General features: G+C 40.4%; 1 long non-coding RNA gene across 1 annotated transcript in view; it reads left to right on the forward strand.

Annotated features, from left to right (window-relative positions):
* The window catches only part of LOC308070600, a 101571-nt gene extending 88790 nt beyond the window's left edge, over positions 1 to 12781 (forward strand). Inside the window, exon 3 of the long non-coding RNA XR_013930776.1 lies at positions 1 to 12781. This exon is cut by the window's left edge and continues 22094 nt beyond it. This is a non-coding gene — a long non-coding RNA (uncharacterized lncRNA).
* The last annotated feature ends 180 nt before the right edge of the window (positions 12782 to 12961 follow it).

Below are 12961 nucleotides of genomic sequence, written 5' to 3' on the forward strand. Positions count from 1 at the left end.
GTAGTTGAAGTATGAACCTCAGATATGAGTTTGGTTTAGCCTGTGTTACACATACTGATGGATTGGTTTTATTCAGTGAAAGCACACTTGGTTGGTTTACACCACTAGGAAGAGACTGGGCTGGACAGCAGAACAGCAACCCATGTTAGCCTGTTGAATGGGAATTCTGGGGTCCCCTGGCAGTGGATCTCTGAGTTAGTGTCAGGAGCATATGAACTTGGGTGGTAGCCCAGCTTGCATGCTCTGCCCCTCCACCTGTCAGCAAAGTGGGGCTCTTGTGGGCACCTCACTTGTTTGAGGTGGATGGATCTGTCGATGCTGCCAAAGCACTTCTGTTATCAGCACTGGCGTCTGTAATATTAATTACAGTAGGTCAAACCTCTGCCAATCCTGAATGCAAGATTGCAGTGCTGAGGTTTTTTCCTTGATCAAAGGTATTGATAGGTTTCCAAAGCCAGGCAACCAGGGATCAAGCATTTGCATACAGTGTTGTTTCTGCCAGCTACCTTTGGATGTCTTGTATTCTTAGTATCCTAGTGGAATAGTAGAACTAATCGTATACCTTTAGTAGCGGTAGGATTTGACTTGGATTTCATTCTGTGAAAGCAAATTGGATGCAGGAGCACTTCTTAGAAAGAAGTCAGGAGTTGTGACAAATGTTTTTTTTTTTTCCTTTTTGCAAATTCGACATCAGCTGAGCATCAGCTAAGTCAGGCAGTTGGATTTGTGGAAATCTAGGCATTCAAAATAAACCGTTGTGATTATGTTGCTCAGTTGCTCTGTGGACCTGCTCAGATGTGGCACTGAGATGTGTGTGCTCAACATCATACTATGGTGTATGAATGTGAGCTTTTAAAAACTAGTTCAGTGGGGCAATGCTGATTTAATTCACTTCCAACCCATATATTACTATGACCTAGAAAAGGTGTGCTTAGGAACGATCCTAAATATTTGCATGTCTGTTGTCAGTCTGTATTTCAATAAGAACAGGACACAATTCTTTGGAATGGCAAAAAGGTCACCAGTAGTAACTGTAGACAGGTTTTAATGTATGAAATTGCAAAAATTCTCACTACAGAAGTTTTCTTCTTGTCTAAACCAGTATGTTTCCCTTCTTATTAATTTACAGCTTTAACTATCAAAAGCATAATGTTTGAATTATGTAGCAGGGCTACAATTTTCAAGAAAAGTAAGTGATTTTGGACTGTTTTCACATGTGATTTTCAAAAGCAACAACCTTTTGGAGGACAGGTCTCACTAGGAGTCAAAGACACTTAAACCTGTACCTCTTCTGAAAGCGGGACTTGGTTTCCAAAGTAGAGAGGTGACTTTTGGTGTCTTATCCACATGCTCTCTCCCTTCAGCAAAGGAAGCCCCTGTGGGCATACTCTGGGGTGGAGATGGTGTTTGATTTGAAGTCAATGACTGTCAGTCCTGCCAGACTGGTTGGCTTGTGCTAATCCTTTTTCAGAAACAGGGCCAAGCTTTTGCATGATGCTCCAAATGGCGTGATGTTTGCTTAGCATCAAGAAAGATGGTTGAATGCAGTTGCTTGGGGACTACTGTTCTATTATTTTTTGAAACAGTAATTGCTGGGGGGGGGGGGGGGGGGGGGGGGGGGGTAGCGGAATAGAGGATAATGCTATTTGCTGAAAAGAAAATTACACATGGGTGTGCCCAAGTGACAAGTGAGTAGCAGACCTTTCAAACAGCATGATTTGATGAATGTCTTGTTGTAGGCTTGTATTTGTTTATGGATAGACTGCACTCATGTGAATGTATGACACTCATGAATGCCATGGAAATTTTAACATTTGTACTTTGGGCTGGAATTTGACCCTTATTACTCCTAGCAAAACATGCAGTGGATTGTTTAGCTGCATTTCATACCCTTAAGGATTTAAAAAAACCCAACCAAACCAAAACCATACACCAAACAACAAAAAAAAACCACACACACAAAAAAAAATCAGAGACAAAACTACATTTTTGGCCAATGTTAATATACTAGAAGTTCTTTATATTTGAATGCTGAATGTAGCTGAATCTTTTAGCTTTTGCACTTGTACATGTTTAGGCTCGATTTGCCAGTGAACATAATAATAGATTATTTAATTAAGAGTCATTTAAACTGAAGACTGATTACACACTGCTTACAAACATTCCACGCTGAAATTAACTTAATTTTTCTCCTTAGTAATTTGAATTTGTACTTGTCCTTCATTGACATACTTTTTATCTAGTGATGTCGAAATGGTATTCATACTTTATATAGGGGATCAGGAGGAAAAATTAAATCAACCTTAGTCATCTTGTGTTTAACCAAGTAGCTTATGAACATGAGTTCTGAATTTTTATAAACTTTATGCTATTGGAAGAATTCCTTGGGGATTGTGAGGTACTTTTGAAGCCTCTCTCTTCTATTTGAAGTGTATGTTAACATGCACAGAATTTCTTTACTTCTAAAGAAATCTTGACTACCTGTCAACTTTAAAGCAAAGGACAGGAATAAGATCTTTATTAAGTCCTCTCATCGCTCATAATTGAGCAGGATTTTAGTTATTTTGTTCAATAATTGACTGTATTATCGTTAATATAACTGTATATAGTAATCATGACATTCACTTAATCCATGTTCAAATGCATTTCTTCTATTTGCAGTTCATTTTTAAGACATATTTTGCAATACTCTAATCTGGTTTGGTTAGTGTCTCTGACTGCCATAAGAGGAGATACAATCCAATCAGAAAACAATAGGAAAAGAGCATATGCATGTCATACACTAAATCTATGTGAAGCCATATGGAATGTTGAAAGCAACTTCCAATTGCATTGTTTTGCCATTACTTCTTTTCTTGCATTTTTTCCATCTAGTAAGTAACTATTCATGGCCTGCTGTTATTAAAGCTCATAATTCAATATCTAAAATGCTTGCAGACTTAGTAGGTTTGGTACTTTCCATTCTTGTGTTTGATATTTTGTTCATTAGCAGTTTGAATAAAAATGTAAATTTCTCAGGTTAATTATAAACTATGTATCATGGCTGCCTTCCCACATACAAGCTTTTGGTGAGGAACCAGCCTGTTTGGAACTTGTAGAGCGCTAATCACAGTGGGCTCCTAGACAACAAAGCCAGCCATAATGTTCACTTGTATTATATAATAATGAAGGCTTTCATCTAGACAGATCAAAAGATATATGATAAAATGTTTGGAGTTGTTCCTTTTGAGCCCTAGTGAAAGATGCGATCTTTCTTAGTATTGAATATTTGTGTAATAAAGCCTTTTGTGGCAATACAGATCTCCATAGCAGTGCCTTTCAGTAACTTTAAAATATTCCATTTGTATGTTGAGGGTTTTTTAAGTAAAGATGAGAACCTTGGGACTGAGCTCAGTTCAAATGGCTGCACTGGCCATAGTCTGTCTAAAGGAAATAATCTTGCCTTAGGTGCCATAGCTACCAATTCTGTTATCCTCTTCACCTGAAATTGCCAGGTATGGGTGATGGAAAAGGAGAAACTTTCATGTTGGAGCTCATCTGAGAGGAGCCCAGGCAGGCTTCGTAGGGATGCCTGGCACTAGGTGAACCACCTTTGTCAGAGTCTGCACAAAGGGTTTTGCTTTTGCTAGATTGACATATCACAATACAAAAGCCTTGTCTGAACTTTCCCAACCAACACTGTTCTCCACTGTACATCATGTGAAAACCAATTGGCTTTTCACTAAGGCATGTTTTAGTGCACTGATACTTGGCTGTTTTGATGAACAATGTGAGTGTCCCGATTTCTGGTATCCTGTGATAACTATCGCAAACTTTAGGCCAAACTTCTGTTTTTGTTTCCATGGAGCTACTCAAAATCATTTGGTGTCATTTGAACTGCTGACAAAGTTTGGACTTTCGCGATCAAGAAATCTGAGAGAACTCTCCAGACTCATGATTTTGAGTAGCGTATAACATAAATATGTAACAGTAGTACCTAGAGAAAAAGATGAATGATAGAGCTGGGTCCCTAAGTGAAACATAAGCAAAACTTATTTTTTATTGAGTCCCAAAGCTATAGGTTTGCTAAGTATATACTGCTAACAATACTGAAAAAATTTAGTTGGAAATTGATACTCCGGGACAGATCTTTACAGTATGTGTGGTTTTTCTTGTTACAGATACAGATATCCAGGAGAAGGAGAATGAAATGTGTTTATAGAAATAGCAGCTATTTATGCCACTAACATGTAAATGAATCAAAAATCTTCCTCAAACCATAAATTCTCAGAGTATAAAATTATAGGCTTGAGACTATTAAGAAACTGGGTTATGAAATACAATAGTCTAGTACAATGCTTTCCTCGTACTCTTTGACCTCCTGTATTTCTTCAATAGCCTGAATAAGTCTGCACATGTTACCTGGTATATGGCTCCCGTGGCAGTAAGGGGTGGAGATGGATTTATACCTTGCCTGTACCACATCACAGCCTGGAAGCGTGGGTCTAGCAGAGGGGGAAATGGATTGGGAGTTGGGAGAGTTGGCTTCTGATCCCATCCTTGTTACTGACCTGCCGTGCACGCAGTTCAAGTCACTGCAGCTCCTGTGCCTGTCATCTCAATTGTCTGGCTTGTCTGGCTGTACAGTGGTCTCATCGGAGCAAGGGCTGCCTTGTCCTGTGTCTGTTAAAAATACATGGTGTAACAACTTTCTATCCTGTGCAGTCCTATTCCTGTACAAATGCTAATAAGAATGGTATTATTTAGTTGTAGCTGAAAATGTACGAATTAATCATTGGGTTAACTGGATACATCCATCTTTCAGGGCTTCTAACTTGTCTCCTTCTACAAGCAGATTCTGATATCCTGGGCAAAGCAGTGGACCTTGTGCTCTTTTGTGTAAGCTGGATGTCTGGTTACCCGTCTTTGAACTAGGAAAATGTCTGTTCTTCAGTTTTATAAGTAAAAGAAACCCTAGGATACTGGTGTGAAAGCAACCTGGCTGGAATGCTTGTGACTTAGCAGTTGTAAGCCTTGAGTGGAAAGTGTGTGGCAGATGACTTCTGAGCGGGCAGGTATCTCACACCCCTGTTATTTGCAAAGATGAAGCCCAATTGCTAATGACTGGAGGAAAAGAAAAAGGGTTGGAAATTCTGTGGGGAAAAATATTGGAGGGGAGGGGCAATGAGCGAGACGTTAATAACTAAATATATGTTCTATAAAGGTAAACTATTCCTTTAGGCATACTAAACCCATAGGAGTTGATAATTATGGAGGTGGTTATGAAGGTGAAATGCAGAAAGGAGCGTAAGTACAGGTCCAATTAATATTGTCAAAACATGGTAATTGTAGATCACTTAATCTAGTTAATGAACACATGTGAATCACTTCAGTGACACATGACGACAGACTTTAAACAACTGAAATTTAAATCTGGCTCAGTTGGCTTGTTTTACACAAACTAGTTTCCAAAACATACTTAGAAATGCCATTGCTCATGCTTTGCAAGCTGGCTTGTGTAAACTGGAGTAATAGGTCTGGATTTGCTTTTACCTTAAGCTTGCCTATTAAATTAAGCGAAATACCCCGTTTACTTTGTGCCACTGTTTTTTGGCAAATCATGTAGGTAAACACTTAGAGCAACATGACAACATCCCAGATCATAAAACATCAGCTAAGGCTTAATGATCTAGGAAAGGAGTGTGTTGCAGAGAAACTCTGATGATATAAACTGTGTATCATCTAGGGAAATATTTATTCCTCCATATTTACCAAGTATAAGTTAAAAGTGAAGGAAAAAACCAACTTGAGTGTGACACTTCATTTTCAAATTTTCAGCACACTAGCCTATTGCAAATTCTGCAGTCACTGGCCTGTGTAGGAAAATCACAAGATTGTCGTTGATGGGGTTTTCCTAGAGTTTACCTGGCTGCAGTGTTGATGCATTGTGAAGATGCTGCCACATGGACTCGGGTCCCTCCCAGGCTGCTCTTTGTTAGGTGGTTGTAGTGAAACAGCTTGAAGCACAAGATGCACTGCGGTTGTCACAGGCTCGGAGTTTTGTCCCGTGTTAGAACGCGGGAGTATCTGCCTGCTACTCTCCTACAGTCCAGGCTTCTTGCTGGTTTTTGTCCTTTCTTGTTTGTTGGTCGCCTTCAGCTACCTCCTCTCCAGTTTGGGTTTCCTGGGCTCGGTGCCACACTGTTCTGACACTGTTTCATTCTCCACACTCTTGTCCCTGTCTGTCCCTACTTAGGCAGTGCAGAGGCAGGAAAGTTTTCCTTCCTCACCAGAACAGAAAGCAGCAAGCTCCGTGCTCATTACTACCCTGCCTCGTTTATAAATCCCTCTGAGCCATTTTCTTACCTAACTGTACACCTGACAGGTAGGGAGCAGGGGATACTCTTTTTAAAAACCCACACCCTGAAATCAGTAAACATGTGAAAACTAATTCAAAAGAATCAGATTCTTCTGTTTCACATTGGAATCACCTACTGAAGGTCATTAGTCAGCTCTGAGAGGGTTAGGAATAATTTACAATATACTGGCTTCAGACCTGCCTCTTCCTGTATTAGCCTAGGAAAGACTTCTAATCAGCTCCCTTGTGGATGGTGGACAGCTGTATGTACTGTTCTGTGTGTTACAGATGCAGGACACCTGGAGCTGTGCACACTGTATCTTTGAAGGATGGCAAAATTAGAATGCCTGACCCTCTCTTATCTGGTCAGAGTAATTTTTTTTTCTAAGGCCAAGCAGAGAATAGAAACACAGAAAATGTGCAGGGACAGGATTATAAAAGAAGATGACAAGCCTGGCTTTAAGCTTTTAACCTGCTGGTGATTCATGAGTCATCCGGTCACTCTGAAAAGGAAACCTGTAGTAGATTTACAGAGAGACCTTACTGTGAGAAAGTGAGGAGCAACAGTGGGAAAAAAAGGGAAATATAAAAAAAGCTAGAAGTTTGCAGCTGAAAGCAAATTGTTTGCTTCTGTGCTAGTGGTAGGAAGAACAAGCGCCAATGTTTTCAAAAGGTGATCCGTGTCTCAATTTTCAAAGTCATTTCCCGTCTGTTCTTAAGATATGTCTATCAAGTGGAGATTCAGTGGAAGGCAGGAAAAAAAATTATTAGGTTACACTGATAATTAAATGCATAAACTAATAGCCTGATTACATGTTAAGAAAAATACACTCTAAGAGATTAAAACAAGGGGATTACATTACATTGAAACAGGGATTAAATATTTTTCCTAAAGGCTTTTAACACATTTTCCAAAGACCTGCTTATGAGCACAATTTGACTGCTGAAAAGTATTTCTTTTAGAGATAATAGACGAAATAATCACATAATTAAGCCATGTGCAGTGCTAGTAAGCTGATGATAGTATGTTTCAGATATGTAAGAGCTCTTTTTATGAGTCACAGATATTTTGTGTGTGTGTGTGTTTTTGGTTGGTTTTGGTTTGGTTTTTTTCCCAATAAGCTATAAAATCCCAAGACTGACTTAGCAGGATTGTGTTCTGAGATCACTCTGCAGTGGTTTCACTGGGCTCTTAAATGGGAATGATTCAAAACCATTCAGATAAAGGGAAGCACGTACACTTCAACGTTAGGGGAACTGTGAGGCACAGAACAGTGAAATTGTTTCTCATTATAACAGTACCTAGAAGGCCTTGAGTAGATCAGGCCTCCTTCTGCCAGACAGCGTACAATCACACAGTATCTTCATCAAAAGCTTTTGCTTCAAGGGAAATAAGTACCACTCATTTACTCAAGTTATTCTTCAAACCAGGAATAGAAACTGTATCTCTCTACCCCAATGCTCCACAGTAACATTCCCCCCAAAATACCATCCGAGGAGATGTGCTTCTTCCTGGTGTAAGAAGTACTTGCCTCAAATTAGGAGAAGGGAAAAATTCAGAAAGTTACTTGAAAATATGTTTAAAGAAAAAAAAAAAAGAAAAAAAGAAAAAAGAAAAAAACAAAGTGGGGGGAGCAGGCAAAGGAGTTGAGCAACAGTGGCATACAACAGCTGGCGAGAGTATGTCCTTAATCCCTCTGACATGTTATTACATAAAGAGCTACAAAAATACTGCTGAGATTGCTACGTACTACACAAATAATGAGTTTTTGCCAAGACATAGAAAGAAACTTACTTCAGGTTTCTTACCAAGTAGGATCCTAATACTGAATCCGCGGAGTCCCACCAATTTGAATGAGACTATGTATGGCATTCAGAGCAGATGCTGATGAGTAGAGGAGGAGCAGGTAGGCAGGAAGGAGCAAAAAAAAGTCATTGGGAAGGGAACTGTTTTTCAGTGGGTTTCTGGAACACTTTCAAAACTGAGAGAAGGGGATTTAACAAAAATGGCCAAATAAAACCTAACGTGTAAACAAGCTGGTATGTAGGTAGTGTCTAAAGCCTGAAGAAGTTATATTTTAAGGTTATATTCTAATGCCCTGGTAGTTTTAGTCCTGTACACTCCTAGAAACTGGTGGTCAACTCAGTAATGTTTTTCAGCACGTGAAAGGGTGTGACAATCCACTCTGCATGGAAGGTTCTGCTCTGATGCATTTACACAAATAATGTATTAAATTATGCAAGCAGTGTTTTTTAAATACTATTTGATAATTCTGCTTGAAGATATTTGGCTAATTGGCATATAGAGCCCATTTTCCCTTTGAGATTATTAATTTTTTCCTTTCTGTTAAGCTTCCAAGTTCATTTAGCAATGTGAGTTTGTATAAAAGAGCTAACATCTGTGTAGACTCCCTGCGCTTTGCAATGCTCATTTCTTTAAACTCTGTATGCTAGCTTAGGAGCAATAATATCAAGTGACTTCAAAGGACAACTGCTTCCAACAATCCGTAATGGCTTGTATTTCAACCCAGTAACCAGCATAGCTCACCAGACCTGTTATTTTATTTCAAGGCCTGTGCTGCTCTTTTCATGTATTGAGCTACAGTCCCAGCTCAATGCAAATGAAAGGGGGGGCAAAAAAATGCCCAAAGTAACATAGAATTGGGATGTGTATGGGGGGTGTGTGTGTGTGTGTCTGTGTACTTGTCTCATGTCAGAAAAGGATCTGTCACTGTAAATCAACCAGACTGTGATTTGGCTGGCTACATGCGGCTTTAGAATAAGTGGCAATAATTAATAGGTCATTCATTTTGCATGTCAGTGGTGTTCATTACAGTAAATATATTTGCCTCCCCGCTTCCCTCCCCGTTTAAGGCATCAAATGATATCCCTACAAAGTGCTTATTCAAACTGGCTCTTACATGTGTTAAGGGCTAGAAATATATCAAATTTGACACACAGTTTTCATTCTGATAATATTGCTTAATAGTGGATTTCTGAAACAAGGTCAAGGCTGAAAGCTGGACTTATTTGGGGTTTACTATAGGTGACTAATTGATGTCAACGAAACTTCAGATCCAGCCATAGCCTTCTACCAGAAACCTCTTTAGACTGTGAGGGGTGAGGGGGGTGGGGATATTTAGTCTGAACTAGGCTTTTGCCAACATGCAAGTCAGCATAAGTCAGTGCCCATTGCTGAAAGAATCTGTTCTACCTTTCCAAGTGCCTTCAATTTCTCATTTTTACCACTGTACTTTGTCATCAGCAGAAACGTTTGTGTGACTGTGTATTGAGCTACATCAGGCACTCATCTAAATTAAAGCTCATCCATTTTTTTCTGATCTGGTTCACTATCTGGTCCCACAAACTCTTGTATAGGCACAAAAGAAAATGCCATGTAGGGTCAGAAAAAATGTGGCCAAGGGCAGCAAACAGACAGGACTTGTGTAGTAGTGCTTGATAATGCTTGTTTAAAGGGTGCCTGAAACTAAGGCCTGTTTCTACTCTGATTATGTCTCCCAGACAAAATTCCCTTTGATTTCTTGTAGGTATTGTGTCTGAGAAAGGCCTGGCAGCCTCAGTCTTTGGCAGTTCCTTTGAGAAGCAGATAGGGTGTGAATAAATAGGGCAGTGTGGTACTATACACAGATTTATCTGAAATGGATCATGATGCTGTTAGGTTTTATACTTAATTCGTGGCTATCTGTATCTGCTTGTCTGGTCTTAGGATGAGAAGGATACTACACTGGACTTGACTCTGGAAGATAGAATGGTATTAGAAAACCCAACCAAACAAAAAAACCAACCAACAAAAATCCCCTAAACAATAAAAAAACCCAAACAGGTGTTGATTGGAGCTTTTACCTCTCTCTTGGAGGTGTTGGACAGTAGACTTCTGTCATGATGTTGGTTGGGATTTTTTCTGCTGCTATCTGTGCCTACCATCCTCTCAGAATGGGAAAAGGAGGTAAAAATCCTGCTGTTCTACCTGTGATTCTGAATCAGCTCTCCTAACCCTTGGCTATGTGCCCAGCCAAACCCCAGAGCCAAGTTCCCTGTCAAAGCCAAGCATCCTGTGGCTTGTCTCTATTATGTAAGTGAGGATATACAAGTCCAGGGGAAGATGGGAAGGGAAAAATACCTGGTCCAATGCAAACAGTGATTTCCTCTTGTATACTAATGTTTTAATAATGGTTTGGGAGAGAGAGGGATCTGTGAAGATGTTTGAATTCAGTCTGTGTGCAGGAACTGAAACTGAGCCCATTGCAATTGCATTTGTAACTGTTTCAGTATCAAGTAAATATACCCAGTTTCACCTGCACAATATAGGAACACGTTCAAATACATGCTGGTAGGAAGTCACTGCAGCTCCCAGAAAAACCTTGGGACTACAGTGCCACCTGCAGTGTTCTCATCCCTGTCCTTGTGGGACAGAGGCCAGCAGCTCAGCAGGGTCATGATCTACCGCATCACGTCTGGGGTGCTGAGAGGCCAAGAGCAAGCACTGCACGGGTGCCCTGCAAATGCTGTCCCTCGGAGACCTAGAGCAAAAGTGTTTGGGTTTTTTTCCCTGGTTTTAAGGTTTTTCCTAGCTGAGGATGGGTAAGCAGACTCTGCTTTGCAACTTTGCATTTCCTGGCATCCTTCACCTCACACATCACAAAATACCTGACGCCTATATCAATAGTGTAATGATGTACGGCCTGTTGCAGCTTATTTCTACAACATGCTTGCTTTTTATTTGCTTGGTGTGGCTAATGGGAGAACTTACGTAAAGCAATTTCAGGTTTATTGCTTACATCACTCACCAGAGAAGCTATCAACAGATACTTGCATCACCCACCCATTACATCCACATTGGTTAGTATGATGCAGGGCAACGACATCACTCCCCTACCCCCTAACTTATCCTTCAGGTCTACTTCCATGCAAGTATTTTTAATTGCAGAGTGGGGTGAAATTCCTCATTCTGGACATGTGCCAGCACTTCTAAATGCCAATACACTGCCCCTGCAGTGACTAGGTCTGAGGAGTGTGCACTCTCTTACTTGTACCGGAGGGAACCCCTCGTGCCATCAGGTGAGGGGATAAGCTGTCATGAGACAGACTGCAGAAGTCTGACTTGGTGGATCTTTCTACTCACTCTGCAAGAGCGTAAATGACACCACAAAATAACACAACAAAATCCCAGACCTGGTATATATGTATTTTGGTTTTAATCGCACTCAATTGGGAACACTTATTTAGTCTTATTAAGAGTTTTATTGGCTCTAAAAATAGGTTCTTAAATATTTCCCAACGTTGACTAAAATATGAAAAACAATTATATAATCAGTGTTTAAAATAAACCAGTTTGTTATAACTGAGACCCATTCAGTGGAATAACATTTATCAAGAATGATAGCATATAGGGAATTGCACAGCCTCAATAAATCCACAGACAGTATTTCTCTGATTGCTTTCAAACTGACCAGCTGCAGAGCATAGCCTTCCGTTCTCCAACAGAATTCCTACCAGCAAGAACACTATGAAAGAGTGGAACCTGGTCTTTAGGTGAGGAAGCTGCAAGGGTTTTAGTTGAAAATAAAGAACTGGTCTACTGGTGTACCCCTTCTTTATACTTTCTTATTGTTAAATGAAAACTTTCATAAATAGCCTTACATAAATAATAATCTCAGAAGTTTTAAAAAGTTCACACCATCAGTCAGACCTGACTCAACATTCTCTGGTCTCTCACTGCTTAAGCTGTTTCTGCAATTTTTCTGGAATACAAGAATCCTTAACATCTCTTATTGTAAGAGCGGGTTTTTCAGTAAGTTAAGCTGCAGAGGAAGGTTTGGCAGTTAAGTGAAATGCATGTTACAGCTGATGCCATATTTTTTTATTGGAATAACTGAAAAGATCAAGCTGTAGTGCAGGTAGGGCTTGAGTCATGCTTTTATCGTTGCATCTCTTGGCCTGATACGAACTGTGCTATTAAAAACGGTAGCTCAAGCCGATTCTGTACTTTGTTTATCTACAACCAAGCTCAGCCAAATATCAGCTAGCCTAGTGAAAAAGCTGTAGGTGAAGGCTGTGTACATAGAGGCACTAATTACTTTCAGTGCCTGTCAAACAAACATGGACACTAATAGATTTCTTAGTATGCCTTTAAACAAAGCACTCTTATCTATGCATAAGAAAAAGCACTACGCACAGCAAATACATGTTAATCTGTAGTTTTAGTTTGTTCTTTTTTTTTTTCTTTTAAAAAAAGTGATTTATCACCCCTTTTCATTGCCAAAAAGGAACTGCAGTACCTGCTGAAAGCTTGCGCCCTGGGCGAGCCCAGTGTCGTTTCAGGGGTACTGTGACCCCTCTTTTCTTCCGTAGCGTTTAAAAGATCAGCAGCTTTAGTCTCAGTAACTTTTTGCCCGTGAAGGCGCCGGGTGTATCTGTAAGTGACAGGCACTATGACCCGCCACCTGACTTCGCTGAGAAGCTGTGAGGGCGATAACTGCTGGCCCCTGTGCCGGCCGCCCGCTCGCCCGGCGCTGGCCGGGGGGCAGCCTGCGCTGCGGCGGGCAGGTGCTGGGCAGCCCCAAGGATGAACAGGCCCGGCAGGAGAACCGGCGGGCAGCAGGC

The sequence above is a fragment of the Falco punctatus genome (assembly GCF_963210335.1).
Source record: "Falco punctatus genome assembly, chromosome: 10".
NCBI classification, from domain to species: domain Eukaryota; kingdom Metazoa; phylum Chordata; class Aves; order Falconiformes; family Falconidae; genus Falco; species Falco punctatus.